Genomic DNA, 21234 nt, shown 5'->3' with positions numbered 1-21234 from the left:
TCCTAGCTACTTAAGGTAGGTGGGTAGAGTTGGATAGGATTGAGAAATAGAAATAGAAGTGAACAAGTAAGTAAAATAAGGGGACTTTGCAGACTGATGACACTAGTGGGCCATGAACTGAGCACCGGGATAAACTTTCCAATGAGAGAGAATTTGAGAGCAATGTAAAACACAGTCAGTTCCGTGACATACAGTGCAGTAACTTTCCAGGCAAACAAACTACACTGACTCCAGACCACTCCAATATATGTGGATATTTTCCATTCCCTGGGATTCAATAGGTCTCTTCTTAGCCCACTAACCTCTAGGGCTTCTCCAAGTATATAAGTGACAACATCGTTTAGATGGTCTTTGGTTGTATTGTAAGGCAGTATCTGCCTGTCTCCATAGTTACACTCCAAACAGATTAATCTTTATAGATCTGATGTCAAGACAGCGAAATTACTGGAACTTTTGGCAGCACTTAATGGCAGAGCTCAGTAAGTAGGTTTTCGCTATTTCATGGGAGAGAAAAGAATAAAGGCAAAACTAATATCATATAACATGCATAAGAAAAATGATGATCTTTTTGTGCCTCCCGGCCAAGAACTGACAGTATTAAAGAGAAAAGCATAAACATAACACATGTTTTAGATTAATTATAAAGGTAAAAATCAGAGCATGTCTCATGACTTTCTGGTTTGAATAATGGATGATATTTCCAGAATTATTTTCTTTAAAGATTGTCTAACCAATAGTCTCCTGTTATTCTAATTCAAGACTTCTTCAGCGCTGATTTTTGAGGTGCCTAGTATGAATGAAGAGAACTTGATAATGTTTCTGGGTCAGTAATTTACTTTTTCGACAATGAATACTCCTTAAAATTATCCAAAGACACTTTTGACATAGTTCCAGATAAATCAGATGAATGAATTATAATGTGGTTGGAAAAAGTCTCCTAATATAATGGTGAACTTAAAAAGGAAATTTCAGCTCAATGTGCATTATTTAGTCCCATTTTTGTAAAAAACTGTGTTTATGGGTTCTTAAAATTTTAGGAAGTATATAAAACAAAATGCAAAGAGTGGTTATATCTGGATAGTTTTTTGATTGTATATAATTTGTAATTTTTTCTTTAGTAAAATCTGGGTTATTTATATAAATTTTTTAAATTTAAAAATGTTAAAATTTCCTTTTCATAAAATAAAAGGCAAGACATTTTATCCTATTTGTTTTGTGAGTGATGCTGTCTTACTGTGATTTTATTTTCCTGGTTAGTAATGGTACAAGCATATCGTTTCCTTTATGGCCATTTGTTTCTTATTTTAATTTTAATTTTTGGCTGCATTGGGTCTTCGTTGCTGCGTGCAGGCTTTCTCTAGTTGTGGCGAGCGGGGACTACTGTTTGTTGCGGTGCACAGGCTTCTCATTGCGGTGGCTTCTCATTTTGCGGAGCTCGGGCTCTACAGCACAGGCTCAGTAGTTGTGGCGCATGGGCTTAGTTGCTCCATGGCATATGGGATCTTCCTGGACCAGGGCTCGAACCCGTGTCCCCTGCATTGGCAGGCGGATTCTTAACCACTGCGCCACCAGGGAAGTCCCTGTTTCTTTGTTTTTAATTTTGTGATGAACCTCTTCAAATATAACCCATTTCTCTATTGAGATTTCCCCTCCTTATTTGTAAGCTTATTTATATTTTCTCGATTTTAGATAGGCTCTTGTACTATCTTTTGTACAATTTCCTTATACTGTCTTTTCAATTTATTTATTTTTAATTTTTAAAAAATTTGTTGTCAACAGAATTCACTTTTTTAGGCATACAGCTCTATGAGTTTTAAATATGTGTAGATTTTCATAACCACCACCACAGTACAGAACAATTCTAACAACCCAATGAATTCCCATTTGCTGCCCTTTTGTATTCAGACTCTTCTCCCATCTCTGACCCTTGATAACAACTCATCTGTTTTCTGTACTTATATTTTTAGCTTTTCCAGAATGTCATATAAATGGAATCATCCTGTATGCCACTTTTTTGAGACTGTTTTTTTATTTGGCATAATACATTTAAGACTTATGAGTGTTGTGTATACCAATAGTTCATTCTTTTTTTTATTGCTGAGTAGTATTCCACTGTATGGACATATCACAGTGTGTTGACCTAGTCACTAGTTGAAGGACATTTAGGTTGTTTCTGATTACTGGCGATTGCAAACAACGATCCTGTATTCATGCACAGGTTGTGTGAACATGTATTCAATTCTCTAAGATAAACAGAATTAGAATTGCTGGGTCATATAGTGAATGTGTGTTTAACTGTTAAATAAACTCTTAAGTCTTTTGATGAAAAGAAGTTTATAAATATGAATTTTAGACTCTTTACAATTGTTTTGTTTTTCTGTGTCTTGTTTAATAAAATCTTTCCTTCCCTCAAGAGAAGAGGGATATCATGGAGAGTTTTCACCTATGTTATTATCTAAAATCTTTACAGCTTTTCCCTTCTCATTTAGATCTTTAAACCACCTGGAATTGAGGCACAACTATTCAGGGTCTTCATCTGTTTAAATACTCTGGCATAATAGTAGGCTAACGTTTTGGTTTTATTTTTCAACTATTTCCCCTGAAACTGTAATGTTTCTTTCTAATGTTAAAACTATTTTAATGGGAAAACAAAGTCAAAACAAATTGGAATGAATTTCACAATATTATTTTCATTGAATTGAACTGAATGCAGAAATTCTTACACATGGCTTGTTTTTTTTTTCTTTGCTTTTAGCATGAATGAAATGATAATAAATACAGATCTCAAAATATGCAGCAAAAGCATGATGTTTTCTATTTGCATTTTTCCCAAGAAAAAATAGCATTAATAAAACATTAGACAAATAAGAAAATCATCAGGAATAGAAAAGTATGACTTGATTGAGATTTAAACCAAAACCATGCAATATCAAGTTGCTTTATCATTGCTCTTCAAAGAATTACCCTATATGAGCTTGGTTCAGTGTAATGGAATCTTTCCTAATATATGCTATAGATTTTTTTCACAAAACATTTTTCTGGCCTTATTCAGTGTATAAATAGGAAAATATTAATCTGAGGCTCTTTCCAGGAAACATTTTGAGAGCCATTTCTGATATCTTTCTACCTAAATCAAATAAAAGCCGTATTATCTTGAGCTTGCTTTTAGGATCTGTACTACTTCTCGAATATATCCTTCATAGATTGAGCCTTTTGACCCTCAATAATGACTTTATTCTGTGGATGACAGCTGCCAGAAACAAACAAACAATCAATCAAACAAAACCTCATAGACAGAAAGATCTGCTATCCCTGTAGGGATAGGTAGCAAAGATGACCTCCTCACCAAGAAATGCTGTGTGAGTTTAAATTGCCTTGGAGGGTATTAGGACACAAGTTGGTAAAAAATGGTTTAGTTCTTAGTGTTCACTGGAAATGAATGCTCCCCCTTGGCCTCGCTGCTCTCTTTTCTGATTTTTCCTCTCTTCCCTTCCTGCACAATCAAGTTAAGCTAACAATGTTTAACTTTTTATTTTGAAATGTTAGTTTAAAATTTTAAGTCCAATTTATCAATGTTTTTCCTTTTATGGACCCTGCTTTTGGTGCTGCATCAATGTTTTTCCTTTTATGGACCCTGCTTTTGGTGCTGCATCTAAGAAATCTTGGTCTAACCCAAGGCCTCAAATATTTTTTTTTTGTAGACTATGGTTTATTTTTTGACTCTCTAATCTGTTCTATTGAGCTACCTTCATGCCAATACCATACTGTCTTGATTACAGTAGCTTTTGAAATTAGGTGTTTTAGTCCTCCAACTTAGTTCTTTTTCAAAGTTATTTTGGCTCGTTTAGGTTCTTTGAGTTTGCATATGAATTTTAGAATCAGTTTGTCAATTTCCACAAAAAAGCTTCCTGGGATTGTGATCCAGATTGCATTGAATCTACAGATCAATTTAAGTAAAGTAGACATCTTGAAAATATTTAATGGCACAATCCTGAACAAGGTATATCTCTCCATTTATCTAGGTCTTCTTTAATTTCTCTCAGCAATGGTTTCCAATTTTAAGTGTTCAGACATAATACAGGCTTTGAACATATTCTTTCAGATTTATCTCCAGGCATTTTATGTTTTTGGTGTTCCTATGAGTGATTCTGCTTTTTCAAAATTTCAATTTCTGATTGTCCATTTCTAGTCGATAGGGTCACAATAGATCTTCATATACCTTGATCTTTATGTTTCATATTGATTTGGGGAGTTTTAAGGTGTTTGTTAACACACTTTCTTCTTTAATAGCAGTAACACTCAAATGCCAAAAAGAGTATTTCCTACTTTTGCCTAACTATTAAGGATTTTCTTTTTGTCTTTTGTTTTCAGCAACTTGAATGTGACATACCCGTGTGTGTGTGTGTGTGTGTGTGTGTGTGTGTATGTGTATGTGTGTGTGTTTGCATTTACTCTACTTTTTGTTCTCTGAGTTTCTTACATGTGTGGTTTAATGACTGTTGTTATTTCCAGACAACTCACACCTATTATTTCTTCAAATATTTCATATATCCTGTACTATCTCTCATCTCCTGAGAATTCAATTACATGTCTGTTAAAACATTTGATATTTTCCTACAGTTCTTGATTGTTTCATTCTGTTTTGGTCAGTCTTTTTAAATCTTTGTATCTGAGTATGAGCTGTCTCTTTTGACCTGTCTTCAAGTTCACTCTTTCCTTGGCTTTGCTGATTCTACTGCTGAGCCCATTTCAGGCATCTTTCATCTCTCTTACTGTTTTAAGTTTTTGTTTTATTGATAGCATCTTCACTTGATTCATTCTTTTTTTTCCTTTTTATTGAAGTATAGTTGATTTATAATGTTGTGTTTTAGTTTTTGGTGTACAGCAAAGTGATTCAATTATATATATATATATATATATATATATATATATATATATATATATGTTTTTTCAGATTCCTTTCCATTATAGGTTACTACAGATATTGACTATAGTTCCCTTATTGTTTATCTATTTTATATATAGTAGTGTGTATCTGTTAATCCCAAACTCCTAATTTATCCCTCCCCCCCTTTCCTCTTTGGTGACCATAAATTTGTTTTCTATGTCTGTGAACCTGTTTCTATTTTGTAAATAAGTTCATTTGTATCATTTTTTTAGATTCCACATAGAAGTGATATTGTATGGTATTTATCTTTGTCTTACTTCGCTTAGTATGATAATCTCTAGGTCCATCCATGTTGCTGCAAATGGCACTATTTCTTTCTTTTTATGGCTGAGTAATATTCCATTGTTTGTATATATATATATATATATATATATATATATATATATACCACATCTTCTTTATCCATTCATCTGTCAATGGACTTTCAGGTTGCTTCCATGTCTTAACTATTGTAAGTAGTGCCACTGTGAACATTGGGGTGCATGTATCTTTTCTAATTAGAGTTTCCTCCAGATATATGCCCAGGAGTGGGATTGTTGGGTTATATGGTAACCCTATTTTTAGTTTTTTAAGAACCTCGCGTGATTCATTCTTTTTGTTCCATCTCTTTGCTGAAATTACCCATCTGATCTGGCATGTTATCTACCCTTTCTGTTAGAACCTTTACCATATACATAATAATTATTTAAATTCTTCAGATAATTCCAACATCTGTGCCTTATCTGAGTCTGGTCTGCTGATTAATTTTCTCTTGGCAAAGAACTAGTTTTCTTGCATTTTTTCCTATGTCATGTAGAATAGTGGAGTAAGGTAAATGTTTTGCTTGGAAATGGGCATATCTTTCTTTCTGCTAGGCATTTAGTGTGAGATTACATTAATCTAGTTGCACTGTGATTGACATTTCTTTTCACTACTCTTATTCTCAGTGCAGGGGACATTTGGCAGTATCTGGAGACATTTTTGTTGATCACAGCTGGGCAGTGCTCCTGGTGTCTAGTGAGCAGAGGTCAGAGACGCTGTTAACTATCCTTCGGTACTGACTACAGCCACCACAACAAAGGTTAATCTACCTCAAAATATCACTAATGTCAAAACTGAGAAACTGCCCTGGGGGTAGAGGGATTTTTATGTTTGTTTATTTCTGCTCCCTTCCCCCAACAGCAATGGGTTTTCACCAGTTCCTTAAGGGCTATAGTTTTATTATCGTGGTTTGTTTGTTTTTTCTTCTAATCTTGCCCCCCACCTTAGATTAATGCTTTTGGTCCATAAAAGCAACTAAGGTGAGGATTCCGAGTGTTTCCTATCGTTCTGTAGCACCTGCTCCTCCAGAACTGTGCCACTGCAGGTGAAGAGTGCAGAAGACAAAGCTGGCAATAGTGATGGAACCCCTCCCCCTATCTAGAGCCTCCAGGGCTTCACATTTTCTTGCCAGCCTGCATTCAGCCCCCACTAATTCATCACAGTTCTATCTGAATGTTTACCATGTTTGGCTGGCCGGGCCTCACGTGAGCAAGTGGTCCCAGCCTGTCCAGGGTTTCCCTGCAGGCCCCTGTCTCTGGCTAGTTAGGTGTTATGCTTCCTCAGCTCACCACTGGGTTTAAGTACACTCATGAACTTGTAATTAGTCTGAATTTATCTTTGTTGTGAGGATAAGGAGCAATATTCTTTCTAGTTCTCTAAATTCCCAAGCAAAACATGGAAATTACACCATACATTTTTGCAATAAAATTAACCATCAAGAAATATGTGTTTCTGAAACAGATAACCCACCTCAAATTTTTAAGCTTGTTTTTGACATAAAAACATTTCATATGACAACCTATCTCCTGCATTTTTTTTCATCATTTGTTTGAGTAAATAAGTAAATTAATCCAAGCTTAATTTAAAATAATATTCTCTATGTAGAGAACAGATTTGTGGTTGCCAGGGGGGAGGGGGAGGGGGGAGGGATGGACTAGGAGTTTGGGGTTAGTAGATGCAAAAGATTACATTTAGAATGGATAAACAACAAGGTCCTACTGCATAGCACAGGGAACTATATTCAATATCCTAGGATAAACCATAATGGGAAAGAATATAAAAAAGAATGTATATATGTGTATAACTGAGTCACTTTGCTGTACTGCAGAAATTAACATTGTAAATCAACTATACTTCAATAAAAAATAAATTTAAAAAATTAAAAATAAAATAATGTCCTCTATGTTAAAATTTCACTCAATATTTATATCTACTTAAGAGAAATAATAAAATAAAAATATAGTTATGCCTTTGTTGTTGCTTCGACTTGTTTTTAAATTTTACAATGTGAAAATTGATCTGTTAGTATCTACCAAATCTGCCCTCTTATGCATTTCATGTATCACTTTTGAGACTGCACATATCACCATGCCTATAACCTAGGCGTAGCTTAAAACCTGATGGCTAGGGAAATGGCTCTTTTAGAAATGTGCAGAGTATCAGAAATTTCCCTATTTCTGTGGTTGAAAAAGAGGAGTAGTGTGGAAGTGGGGTACCCCATAACAGAGATGCCTATAAAAGTCATGAAACATTCTCTGGATAAGTTTCTTCTTTTTTCCTCTTCTCCCCTCTCCTTCTTCCCCCACGTCTTTTCTCCTTGTTTCACTTTTCCCGAAGACTTGACTGAAATATTTTGATCTTTTCTTCTTCATAATGAAAAGTAATTTCTTTCCACTTCTTTCATTATTTCAAAGTCATTAGTAATTCTTTTAAATGTATTTAAACATGAAATTGAAGGCTGTGTGGTGTTAATTATATTTGTTCAACTGAGGCCCCTTAAACCTGAGTTTCTCTGTGTGGGAAGAACTCACTGACAGAAGGGGAGAATGACGAATCACTGTGGGAAGGCTGAAACTTGTCTAAATCTATCAAAATGTCATGAACAAATTAAGGTTTAATTAAAAGCTAAAAAAAAAAAAAAATCACCTGATGTTGAATCCCAATTGTTTCAGAAAATAACTCTTTGCAATATTAGAATTTAGTATTTGAGTCTCTTTCTAATCCTTGTGTCACAAATTTGATTTTCAACTATAATGGATGCTTGCCTTTTTCAAAACTAGACTGCTGGAAGTATCTGACATTTCATCCCTAGAACTTTACTGTGTTATTTAGCTCTAATGGAATTCTCTTGAGTCAACTGGTCAATAATAATTCACTGAATGTTCTCTGGGTAAGATTAGAGCACTTACAGCATGGTAGCCCTGCCATGAACGCTGTTTTCTCTCCTTCTGCCTCACTCTGTTCTCACACAAATTACAAAGTAGTAGGATGGAGAAACTAAAAGACCATAAGATGTTCATCAGACTGCAGATCTCAGCAGGGACCATGCATCATTATATTTGTATCAATAAAGTACTAAATAAAATGCTTTTAAAAATCCAGGAAGTACAAGAAGTGCCAAAAAAGGCAAACAAGTATAATATTTAGCAGCGTTCTTCATTTTTCCAAAGGGATTGGGTTTTGTTTTTTTTTATATATAAATTTATTTATTTATTTACTTTTGGCTGCATTGGGTCTTCGTTGCTGTGTGCGGGCTTTCTCTAGTTGCGGCGAGCGGGGGCTACTCTTCGTTGTGGTGCGCGGCTTCTCATTGCGGTGGCTTCTCTTGTTGTGGAGCACGGGCTCTAGGCACACGGGCTTCAGTAGTTGCGGCACTCGGGCTCAATAGTTGTGGCGCACGGGCTTAGTTGCTCCACGGCATGTGGGATCTTCCCGGACCAGGGCTCGAATCCGTGTCCCCTGCATTGGCAGGTGGATTCTTAACCACTGCGCCACCAGGGAAGTCCCGGGATTGGGTTTTAATAGGGTCCACGGTATCTTCATATGATTTGGGCATATCCAACATAACAATAATATTTGACACAGTCTTGAAATGCTTCCTTCATTTGGCTTTCAAGGCAACACCCCCAGCTGGTTTTCTTCCGTCTTTTTCCCCCACCCTTCTCTCCACTCTTTCCCAGTGTCCTTTGCCAGCTTCCTCTCATCTCCTTTCCTCTATGCCTTGGAGAAGACAAGGAGGTAGTCCAGGATATCTTCTCTTTCATAGTCACATGAACTTCCCTCCTGAACTCTAGATGCTTAGAAGGAACTGACTGTTTAGCATCTCCACTTAGATGGTTAATACACATCTTGAATCTAACATCTCCCAAACCGAGCAGTCTTCTCCTATCATTTAATGACAACATTATTCTTCTCATACAGTGTAGGCTCACCGGAGCCCCAGCCTTGCTCTGGTGAAGGCAGGGATTTTTTCCCATTTGTTGGCTGATGCATCCAAAATGCCCACAAGAGTGCCTGGCATATAGTAAATGTAAAATAAATATTTGCTGTCTGGATGTATCTCTGAAACCTAACAATATCAGAAAACCCAATAAGTCCCAATTAGTATCTGCTGATCAGTATTGGAGCTTAATAACAAGTTCGTCTCCAATGACCTACGTTAATTTCATTGTTTTTTTATAGGAACAAGGTGTAAAATGCTTTTAATGTAGAATTAAAAGTTACCTAGGCATAGGCATAGGCATATTTTACATCTAATCCAGAGATGGGGTTAGTGAGAAATAGTTTCTTACCCTTGGGCCGATATTTAAAATCCTCTCCCACATTCCAGAGCTTATACTATGCACACCTGTATTTGCATATGGTATTTGCCTTAATATAATATATAAAATAAAACCCACTGATCTTAAAATATTTTGTATTTTAAACAACTAAAGCTATTCTTGTCTTTGATTAGTTAAACATTGAAAAGAGACAAAAATTTGTCAATTAATGACACATTATTTATTAAATTTTGTGCATTTATTATGTGCCAGACACTGTTTTAGACACTGTAGAATACCAGTAAGCAAGACCGGCAAAATTCAAGGTGTTTACGTTCTGTTGAGGTAAATAATACTAGAATTTTTAAAAAGAGATCATTTTAGATAGTGTAGTGAAAAGATTAGGGGTGTGATTTGACTAGAGGAGTGAGCAATGTTCTTTGAGAAACATCTATAGTGTAGAAAATGTGGATTTGAAGGGGAAACTATGCTGACCCACAGTATTTAATGCATCCTACTTAGATAACTGGCTGAGGGAGAAGTTGGCAGGGTAAATCTGGTGGAGAGGAGGGGAGGTAATGATCAACTGATGGACCCTCTGAGGCCTCAGGGTTTTTTCTGTGGCCCATTTAAATCCCCGAGCACTGAAAACTGAGAGAAAGCATGCTCCTCAGATGAAAGAAAGTGTTTTAAAAATTAGGACCCAGGAGCTTCCCGGGTGGCGCAGTGGTTGAGAGTCTGCCTGCCAATGCAGGGGACACGGGTTCGAGCCCTGGTCTGGGAAGATCCCACATGCCGCGAAGCAACTAGGCCCGTGAGCCACAACTACCGAGCCTGCGCGTCTGGAGCCTGTGCTCCGCAACAAGAGAGGCTGTGACAGGGAGAGGCCTGCGCACCGCGATGAAGAGTGGCCCCCGCTTGCTGCAACTAGAGAAAGCCCTCGCACAGAAACGAAGACCCAACACAGCCAAAAATAAATTAATTAATTAATTAAAAAAAAACAACCTCACTCACTTTAAAAAAAAAAAAAAAAATTAGGACCCAAACCCACACTGTCAACTGCCCAAGCTCACACCTCACAAATAAATCTTCCCATTCAAAGAACAGAAATAGTCAAAAGAAATATGTGGAATCTCTAAGAACATCTCTGAAGAAACTGAAGCAAAGGCTAGTGAAGACAAAGTATCACAAGAATTACTGGAGATAAAGGGGAAGGCACTGGACAAATAATTTCCCATAGTCCCAAATGAAATATTGACCATATCAACCATCTAGAAAAATCTCACTGAAGGTGTACAACATAATGATTTGATATTTATATGCATTGTGAAATGATCACTACAGTAAGTCTAGTAAACATCAGCTTACATAGTTATAAAATTTTTTCTTGGGATGAGAACTTTTATGATCTATTCTCTTAGTAACTTTCAAATATGCAATATAGTATAATTAACTACATTCACCATGCTGTACATTACATCTCCATGACCTATTTATTTTATAACTGGAAGTTTGTACCTTTGACCCCTTTCACCAATTTTTCCCACCTCCCCATCTCCCTCCTCTGGAAACTACCAGTTTGTTCTCTGTATCTATGCGATTGGTTTTTTTTGTTTTGCTTTTGTTTTTCTTCTGTTTTGTTTACATTCCATATACAAGTGAAATCATACAGTATTCGTGTTTCTCTCTCTGACTTACTTCACTTAGCATAATGTTCTCAAGGTCCACCCATGTTGTCACAAATGACAAGATTTCATTCTTTGTTGTGGCTGAATAATATTCCATTGTATATCTATATATCACAATTTCTGTATCCATTCATCCATTGATGGACACTTAGGTTGTTTCCATATCTTGGCTATTATAAATAATGCTGCAATGAACATAGGCGTGTCTACATTATTTCAAGTTAGTGTTTTTGTTTTCTTCAGATAAATATGCAGAAGTGGAATTGCTGGATTGTATGTTAGTTCTATTTTTAGTTTTTTGAGGAACCTCTGTAGTGTTTTCCACAGTGGCTTCACCAATTTACATTCCCACCAACAGTGCACAAAAGTTCCTTTTTTTTCCACATCCAAAATTCAAGAACATTTTCTTTCTTTTTTTTTTTTTTTACCAAAAATAGAATGAAAAAAATGACTACAAATAGAAAACATTTCTATTAATCTACCCTATTTTCAGAGTAAAGATACTTGTTTGAAAACAGTACAAATGATTTAAAAAATGATTATTCATAATTGAAGGATTTCAGACTTTTTCTTCTGCTCTTTTCTATATCATTTGATGTTATACAGTCTTATATAATATGTGTATCATATATTTTAAAAAGTTTAAACTCAAAAACCTTAAACAACTCTAGTTAAAACTATAATTTTATTTTTTGAAAAAATTAAGGAGGAACTAACACATTTTTAAAGACACAGATATGTAAACAGTGATTATCTCTAACAAAATATAAGCAGTGATTAACTCTTGGTGGGATTATATAATTTTGATTTCTTATTTATGCTTCCCTTTGTTTCCCCCAATTTCCATAACAGACATATGATATTTGAAATTAAAATGCATATGTATTAAAATGAAGTTACCTTCAAACACACACACACACACACATATATACACATACATAAAACCAACGCATAAGTTCTAGTCCAAATATCAAAGATCCCTAGATTGTAGATATGTACAAAAAAGAATGGTGTGAAAAAAAGTATTTCATATAAAATTCAAACCACAGCATTAAGAGCTTTTGTTACGTTTTGATTTGATTTGTTTTATTTATATCTTCATTTTACTTGCAATGTCTTTATCATTTTTATTGAAGTTGGATTATAGGAAAAAAGAAGGGAGAGAAATGCGGAAATTATAAACAGTGAAAAGACTCAGGGAATAGAAAGTGAAAGAAAGGTGTTAGCAGATAAGGAAAAAATAAATGAATCATGGAGCTTACCCATCCATGTCTCTTGCTTTGCATCAGGATTTGATAAAGCAAATGACAAACAGTTGTCATGAGTTAGGTATTTTTATTTAAAAACCCATTGGTCCATAAGTGAACCTCTATTAGACATTCTATTTAAGTTCAGATAATGAGGATGGTAAATATATGTGTCAACACCCAACATCCTGCTATCCATACGGTTCCATGAAGGACCCATATTCTAACAAAACTGACTCTACCAAACTAGTACAACTCAAGTCTCCATTTCAGTGACTGAGTATCTTAACATAAATAGACTCATTGATTCATTTTTCATGTACCAGGCACTGTTCAACAGAAAAGGGAATCATCAATGAACAAAACAAGGCTTATGTCCTTACGGAGCTTAATTTTAGTGGGTGAAGACAGGCTATAATAAATAAACAGTTTAGAATATGTTAGAGGGAGGCAATTTCTACGGGTTAAAAAAAAGAAGTAATGGTGACCAGTCATGCTGGGGCAGGAGGTGAGTTGGAGTATGAAATGCAGATTGCAGTATCAAATGGGATGTTCAGAAAGTGATATTTGAGTAGATTTGAAGGTTACAAAATTGCTAGTCAAGAAATCTGGAGAAGAACTTACCAGAGTTACAGCTAAAGAAAAAGCTCTAAAGTAAGAGCGTGCTGGCTTCCTCCATGTAACTGTTTCAGAGTGAAATAAGGGCAGAATAGTAGACAAGGAGGCTAGAGAGATAACAGAGAGTCAGGTTATGTAGGGACTTGTAAGCCATATTAAGGACTTAAGCTTTTACTTTGATTGAATGGAAATACTTTGCCAGAGTTTTAGCAGAAAAGTAACATCATATGACATGTTAAAAAGGATCACGCTGGCTGCTGTGTAGAAAATAGACTGTAGAAGGAAAAGGTAGAAGCGGAGAACCTTATTATGAAACTATTGCAGTGATCCAGACAAGAAGCAACAGTAGGCTCAGTCCTGTGTGCAAGTTATCAGAGCTAAGGAGAAATGATGTGATTATTTGATATACATTGAAAAAAAAGCTGAAAGGCGAATTACATATAGAATAGTAAAAGAAGAATAGTCAAACATAACCCAAGAGTTGTTGGTTTGATTTTTTTTTCATTTTGAGTAACAGGAAGGATGAGGGATATAAATTGAGAACCAGGTTTTGAAGGAGAGAGTAGCATGATTTGGCAGCCTAAAAGGGGAAAGATATTTCAGGTAGTTAACAACAAGTGAAATAGCTCAAATCATTGATCAGAGCATTAGGTGAGGCTTAAGTGGGCACAGCAGTTTTTTTTAAAGGACCAATTTGTCACTGCATGGCAACTCACACTATACCCGGTTTTAAATTTATTTATACTCTACTTCTAAAATTGAAGTAAAACTGTGAATACCAAAAGAGCAGATGCTATGAAAACAATGAAAAAGACAGGAACCAAGTTTTTTAAAAGAATAGTCAATAATGGAGGTAATGACCAGATTTTCTGCCACAAATACTTAAATTGTCCCAAGACTGCTGCTGTGAGCAGTTTTGCCATGTGCTTTCTCTAGCTCAATTATTGGCCCCTCCTTTGTTTTGCCTGCTTGCTAATAAACCTTTATGTTTAGCCAAATTTTATGTCCTTTCCACATGGTAGACATGGGGTTAGGAAGAGGCTGGACATGGCTTCCTTTTAATTCCAGTCACCACCAGAGGCCAGCAGTACTTCCCTGAACATTGTTAATCAGCCCAATTGTAAAGTGAGTGCCCAACAAAGACACAGCCATTGAAACAACGTATAGAGAAATAGAGTTGAAAGTTTGGCATTTTCTTCTGAAGCCTTCGTGATTGCCCTTTCTGTTGTTTACCCAGCTGATCTCTTTGTTCCTTCCTGTCAGCATGTGAGGTCAACAGCTACAAAGCAACCTCTACACTTTTCAAGTTGATTTTAAGAAAAACCAAACCATGGTCCCAAAGTAGACATAGGTCCTCATTCCTAGAAATGTAATTGATTTTGTGAAGAGATAGGAGGAAGACAAAAGTGTAGGTCTCAGAAAGTTGGGATGTTTAGGTGCTGACAGTGTAAAAGTGGGGGAATAAAACCCACTACCCACTGAAACAAAGATCAACACTCTCAACGGCATTTTTTTTTTTTTAAGTTTTACTCATTGTCTTTTTTTTTTTCTGGGATATACATTTTAAAGTAATAACTAGAATTATGACTTATAACATTATACCAGAACATATAAGATTTTTAGAAATTTCATGTAATGTCTGAAACATTTATATTAACATAAATGTTAATGTCTCAGCGACATTTTTGAGCCCCTACTCTGTAAGAGGGAACTCATTTAGATACCAGAGAGACCAAATGTCTGAAACATAGCTCAGAGCCTTTAAGGAAGATAACAGAAATGTTAACAGGAACACAAAAAATGAGAAGTTAAAGGTTTGAAAGACCAAACAGAGAAAGCTTTTAGGATTGTATTTGCCTTTCTTTGTCCCTTTCAACTAGAGAGCATTGTATTTCCTCTGGGGAACAGAGATGACAGTAAAGACTTCATTTGATTTGAACTATTAAAAAGGACAGAGCTGATTGAAATGAGGGTTTGAGTTGCCAAAAAGCTCTCTTCAACCTTCAACTCCTCCTAGCCTGTTTTAGAGCGCTCTGTTCCTTCTGTCCTATTTTCCATCAGTATTTCTTCATACCAGTAATATGCTGAGCTCTAAATATAATTTTAAAATAAATGAGTGAGAGGTCAGGGGAAAAAAGACTGATTGTCAACCAACAGATTGTGTCTTTTCCCTGAGAAATCACTCTTGCAAGGAAGAACAACAACAACAAAAAAATAGGCCCTTTTAAAAATCACACTTTGAGGTAAGAAATGTTTCCATTTAACTTTGGCTTGAATGAGCTCTGACTTGTTTGTACTGTCTGGGGTCAAATTCCATACATTTTTATTTTAATAGCACATCCCTGTGACTACATTGCCTTGCTTTTTAATACAATTTTATTTTCTGGACTTGAGTATTTGGAACCAGAAACTTGAAGGGTTGTGTTGCTAAGAGACTGAGTCTTAGGTTGAAAATCAGACAACCAGGATTCTCTTCGCACGTCTGTTGCTGACTGTGTAGGACATTGTGGAAACCACTTATACCTTATGCACATCCACTTGTTCAAAAACATTATCTTTTTATCAACTTTGCTGCTAAAGGATCAAATATAAAATCCTACTGTACAGCAGGGAATTAAAGAAAGTTATTAGTAAGAAGAAATAAATTGGTTTTAAAAATTCTAAGATTATTTTATCTGTGGCATTGTGAGCCACATACCCTGAAGCCTTCCTCTGTGTTTTAGTTTAACAGCTTTATTAAGATATAATTCACATACTACCCAATAACTCACTGACCCCTAGGCAACCACCAATACCCTTTCTGTCTTTATAGATTTGTCTATTCTGGAAATTTCCTATTAATTGAATCATACCATATATGATCCTTAGTGACTAGCTTCTTTTGCTTAGCAAAAGGTTCATCCATGTTGTCTCATGTACTTCATTTATTTTTACTGTTGAACAATATTCCATTGTATGAATATATCATATTTTTTCTATCCATTCATCACCCAAATATTGGGTCATTTCCATCTTAGGTTAGTATGAATAATGCTGCTATGGACATTTGTTTGCAAGTTTTTATGTGGACATATCTTTTCACTTCTCATGGGTAAATATCTAACATTGGAATTACCGGATAACATGGTAAATCTAAGTTTACCTATTAGAGGAACTGCTGGACTGTTTTCCAAAGCCACTGTACTATTTACATTCCTACAGGCCTTGTATGAGAGTTCCAATTTCTCCACATCCTGTCCAACACTTGTTATTATCTGTTTTTTTATTTTATTTTATTATAGCCACCCCAGTGGATGTGAAGTGTTATCTCATGGAGGTTTTGGTTTGTATTTCCCTGATGGCTAATAATGTTGAGCATCTTTTCATATTTTCTTTGGAGGAATTCTATTCAGCTCCTTTCACTCATTTTAAATTCAGTTCTGTGTCTTTTTAGTATTGAGTTGCAATAGTTACTCTTTGTTTTTACAAGTGTCCAAGTCCTGTTACTCCTGATACAGTTGATTTTACTTGATGAAAGTATCCACTTGCTCCCAGAAAGCCACCTTCTCTTGCCTATGCATTTTCCAGCAAAAGTTCCTCCGTTTGTAAACCAGGGTTGTCACTGTAAATTTAAGCTGGGGTTTCAGTCTAAGCAAAAATGTATATCTAGAGATGAATGAACTCACTTTATATTGTCAGAAAATAAAAGCTGTTTAGCCCGTTACACTTCCCTTATTTGCAGTAGTTGCTGCAGAGCTTGGGGACCATTACTGCACTGCCCCAAAGTGCTTTTGAGCACTTTAGTTGAGATCTGCTCAACTAAAGTGCGTTTTGTTTATTTGAAATGGGATTTGGTTTGTTTTAGACTTAAATGCCTCTTTCCCTGTATATTTTAATCTCTAAATCATCTCAATCCCTTTCAGAAACAGACATGACAAATCTTTGATATAAAAATGCTGGGAGATGTGGAAAATGTACTTAAAGTTCTTATCTTTTAAAGAAAAAAGTCACTTTTTGTTCCCTTTGTGCCATAGAAAATGAGCAGTAGCCTTGAGACTGAAGTCTAAAACTACCTGTGGTGTATTAAATCATAAAGGTCTAAGTGTCTTCACCAACAAAAAGGAAGCCGTAAAGTCTTTCTGAATGTGAGAAGGTTGAGAGTAGAGGGAGATTTTGAATTGATGAAAGTGAGATACAGTAAATTCTGTCATTTATAGTGACCTGGGACTGCCTTTCTTCCCATTACCTGCTTTTGTTATGTGGAGGTATCACATAGTATCCATTCTTTTCCTGCCCCATAGGTAAGGCCTAGGCAAGATTTCAGATTAGATACAGATTTTTTTTTCAGATAGACACCCCTCCTTTCCTTTCAACAATCATGTATTTAATACTAACTCTTCCAGTTCCCACTTTCCTCACCAAGTTAATTTTGATTATTAGTTTATTCTGCAATTCTACAACTCAGGAATATTTTCTTTCAGAAAGAAAGTTCAGTTCCCCCAAATTTTCAGTTTGCAGACTGAAGCTCTTTGACCATAATGGGCTGGACTTGATTACGTGCCCAAATCCATTCCACCTAGTGTCTGGGATTTGGAAAAATATAATTGGATTAAACTCATGAGGGCCTTCTCAGGAGCTTAAGATAGAAGCAGTTTTTCCCTTTCTCAGATACAACACTTTGGGCTCCATGTAATAGAAACTCCACCTCAAATTAGCTTAAACTATATTTAGTATCTCCCATAGTAGGAAGTTCAGAGAGGGGAGTCTCCAACTATGGTTAAAATAGGACTCCAGCTTCTCTGCAGTTTCCTTGGCTCTGCCTGTCTCCATGCATTGGCTTTCTTAAGATGGGATCGTTTCTGGACTTTTCAAGTACTATAAACCTACCCACGAAATTTCAAGATGGCTAAAATAGCCACTCGGATGACCCAGCAGGACAAAGAAAAAGGTTTTACTCCAAAAATAGAATAACATTAACTCAAGATTTAGTATGTTTGCACCAGTTCAGGTCATATGTCAACTCTCATCTGGTATCAGTCACCAGGAGAATGCCATGATCTGTCTGGCTAAAAGCTGAGTTCTGTCATTGGATAGGCAGGCAGGATTATCACAGTTGGTCTAGGACTAGTAACCACTTTTGAGCTGGAGGTGGGATCACCTTCCCTGAGCATCCCAGAGCACGTGGAGAAGGCTGAACACTTGAACAGGATTCGCATTTTGTAAGGAGGAGGAAGGAGATAATAGAGGAGGATATTCAGCCATCAGTGGTCAGGACACACCCACATTCAGAAAGGAAGAGACAGTAGTTGACGAGGAATACAGAGATAAATTATTCTTGTGACAATGCTGTTTTCTTCTTCTAACATTTGACTGATAATATGCATAAAACTTGCCTGAATAAAATATGGTAACTCAGGAGTACCACTCTGGAAACAATCAGATTTCAATTGCAAAAAATATTCAGAGGGACCACCACTTACCTGGTTTCAATTCTGGATAGAATTTGAGGACCCTGATGATGTTCAGTGATTTTTTTTGTTTAGAGTTCCAAAACCTCCTGAATAAATTTCCAGGTTCTCTGCATTCAGTCAACACTGATGCCCAGAGAGAGACCATCTCCTTTCACTGGATGAGCATTCTTTTATTCGTAACTTATTTCCTGGTTCCTAAAAGAGAAATTTCCATTTCACACTAGCCCTTGTGCATCACAATGCATTGACTGGCAATAATAGCATCTGCAGCAAAGGAGACAAAACAACTCAGAAGTATGTTTCTCAGATCAGAGCAGATTTCAGTTCAGACGTCACCACCCTCTTCCTGGGTCCCTCCCTTTCTCCATTGATCAGCTTCCTTTCTGAACAAAGGAAGAACAGGACCAGGATAAGTGAAACTTTATAAATGGATGACAAACCCTGGTTGTACTTTGAGAATATTTTACAGGCTGAAATAACTTACTAATGGAGTTAAAATAGGAAGACATTGTGCGTAATCTTATCAATATGTAATAGAGACATACTGGAATTCAGAGAACCAAGATTTTCTGTTCTAAGTTTTTTTTTTTTATTATTATTTTGTTATTTAGTGATGGCAACTCATTAGGTAAAACCAATCCAATAGTGGAAAGATTAGATTGTTATATTTCTTAAATCTAATATAGTCAGCTATTAATCTCAAATACAGTCCTTTTAAATTAAGAAAAGAATGAAAATCAAACTAGCATTTATTACATGCTAGCTACTTGTCTAGATGGTTTGCCTCACTTTTCTCAATATCCTCACTTGACTGATGAGTAAATGGAAGGCTCTGAAATCCACGATTTACCTAATGCCTTCAACATAGCAAATGTCCCACTGTGAACCACCAGGTAGACAGAGCAATCGATTTCAATGAGGAAAGGAAAAGACACATACTGTTACTAAACACCCAGTCTGGCTCTGTGCAAGGCAAATCCATACAATATCTCACTTCCTCCATTTAGCAGACAAAAAAATCATGATTCTGAAAAGTTTGATGATATTTCCAAAGTCACAGGTCTGTGCATGGAGGAGCAAGGAGCTCAAGTCAAGGGCTTCTGACCCCAAGGTCGTTCTCACTTCATTATATCATATGACAACTTGTGCTGAAGCACAGCAGACTAATATTGAGGTATTCTTCCAAGAGCTGAGCTGTTAGTAGTTGGGAATACCAGTTTTAACAGATATAAAGCACATAGGCACAATTAAAGACAAAGACATGGGAAAGGCGTAGCTTTTCACATCAGTGGAGGGATGTGTCACGTCCTCTCCTCCACTAATGGCTGTTCTGAGGACAGCATGTCTGTAGTCTGAGAGTTTCTGAAAAGGTAGTTTTGAAAATGCTTCACTGCCTTCCTTTTTCACAAAGTTGAAATATAAACTACAAAATAGTAAATAAACTCTGAATCCTGCTGATGAATCTACTCGTTCTGCATGCTCCTTTTTCCCTCTCTAATTTGATATTATAATCGATTTGGCTAACGTCTGACATAAACATGTGAGTGAACATAATCCGTACATATGTATCACAAGTGAGCCTCTTGTGTGAAATGCACACTGCTTGTCACGTTGAGCTATTATTAATGTATATTTGTTAGGAATCAAATATTTCAGTTTTTCTTTTTCCACTTAATTATTAAGTATGACATTCAGCTCCTCTATTGTCTGGGGTAAAGGGTTTTTCATGAAATCAATCAGTACACATAACTCTTGCAAAAGTAACTCTTTACCTCTGAAGTGCCATAAACAATTTATCACCTCATTATTTAGTCTTCTATCAAAATTCTAGTTTCCTTGACTGTGGAGAACTCCTTCAGTCAGTCAGCCTGACAGCATCTTTCTCTATGGCTACAAATGTGGCAGGGTAAAAATAATTGCATGTCAGAACAAACATCCTGGAAACTTTCCATGGGCCTCATCTTGTTAGAAAAAAAGTACTTGAACTGAGTGTTGAAAACCAGCACCTGATTTAAAACAGAAAAAAAGTTTCCCTTTTTGATATGTCTTTTTCTTTGCCTTTAATCTATTAGCATTTTGTTCACAAAGAGCAGCCTACAATATTCAGGTATTCTGCTGCACATGTTAATAAATAGTTCATGGATTATCCAAATTCTTTAGGTTTTATTTTTCAAATTCCACAAAATGCTACTCTCATCCAGCTATTTGACAAATATTTTCAAGTGTTTCTGCAAAATATCAAGGCTTGCATCCTGAAGGGAAAATTTCTCCCTTTGAATTACTCTATAACTGAAATTCGGGACTTTACTGTCATCCCATATTTGGAGCAAGAATTTATTCTTTGTACCTAGCAAAAGCCCATGGATGTGTCAGGACCATTAATAAGGCAGGAAGCATCCCTCTTATTTTATTATCCTTCCTCCAGGACTATATATACATCCTTTAAATTTCAGGGATTATCAAATTGAACTCCATCTTATCTGATTTTTTTCAATAGTTGAAAAAGTAAACACATAGATGGAAAAGAAAACCCCTGTGTATGAATGAGACCTGGTGTCCTCTTGTTGAACATTTGCAATCTCAACTCTATGCACAATACCCTACATAACCTTTTTTAAAAAGAATTGTACAGCCTGTATTCAGCTGTAATTCTTCTTGACATTCCAGCATTGGATGACAGTGGCTTCCAGAACATTCAACTATTCTTTCTCACTTTCCATT

Source organism: Balaenoptera ricei, chromosome 7 (genome assembly GCF_028023285.1).
Source record: "Balaenoptera ricei isolate mBalRic1 chromosome 7, mBalRic1.hap2, whole genome shotgun sequence".
NCBI lineage: Eukaryota > Metazoa > Chordata > Mammalia > Artiodactyla > Balaenopteridae > Balaenoptera > Balaenoptera ricei.
This window is presented reverse-complemented; position numbering follows the sequence as displayed.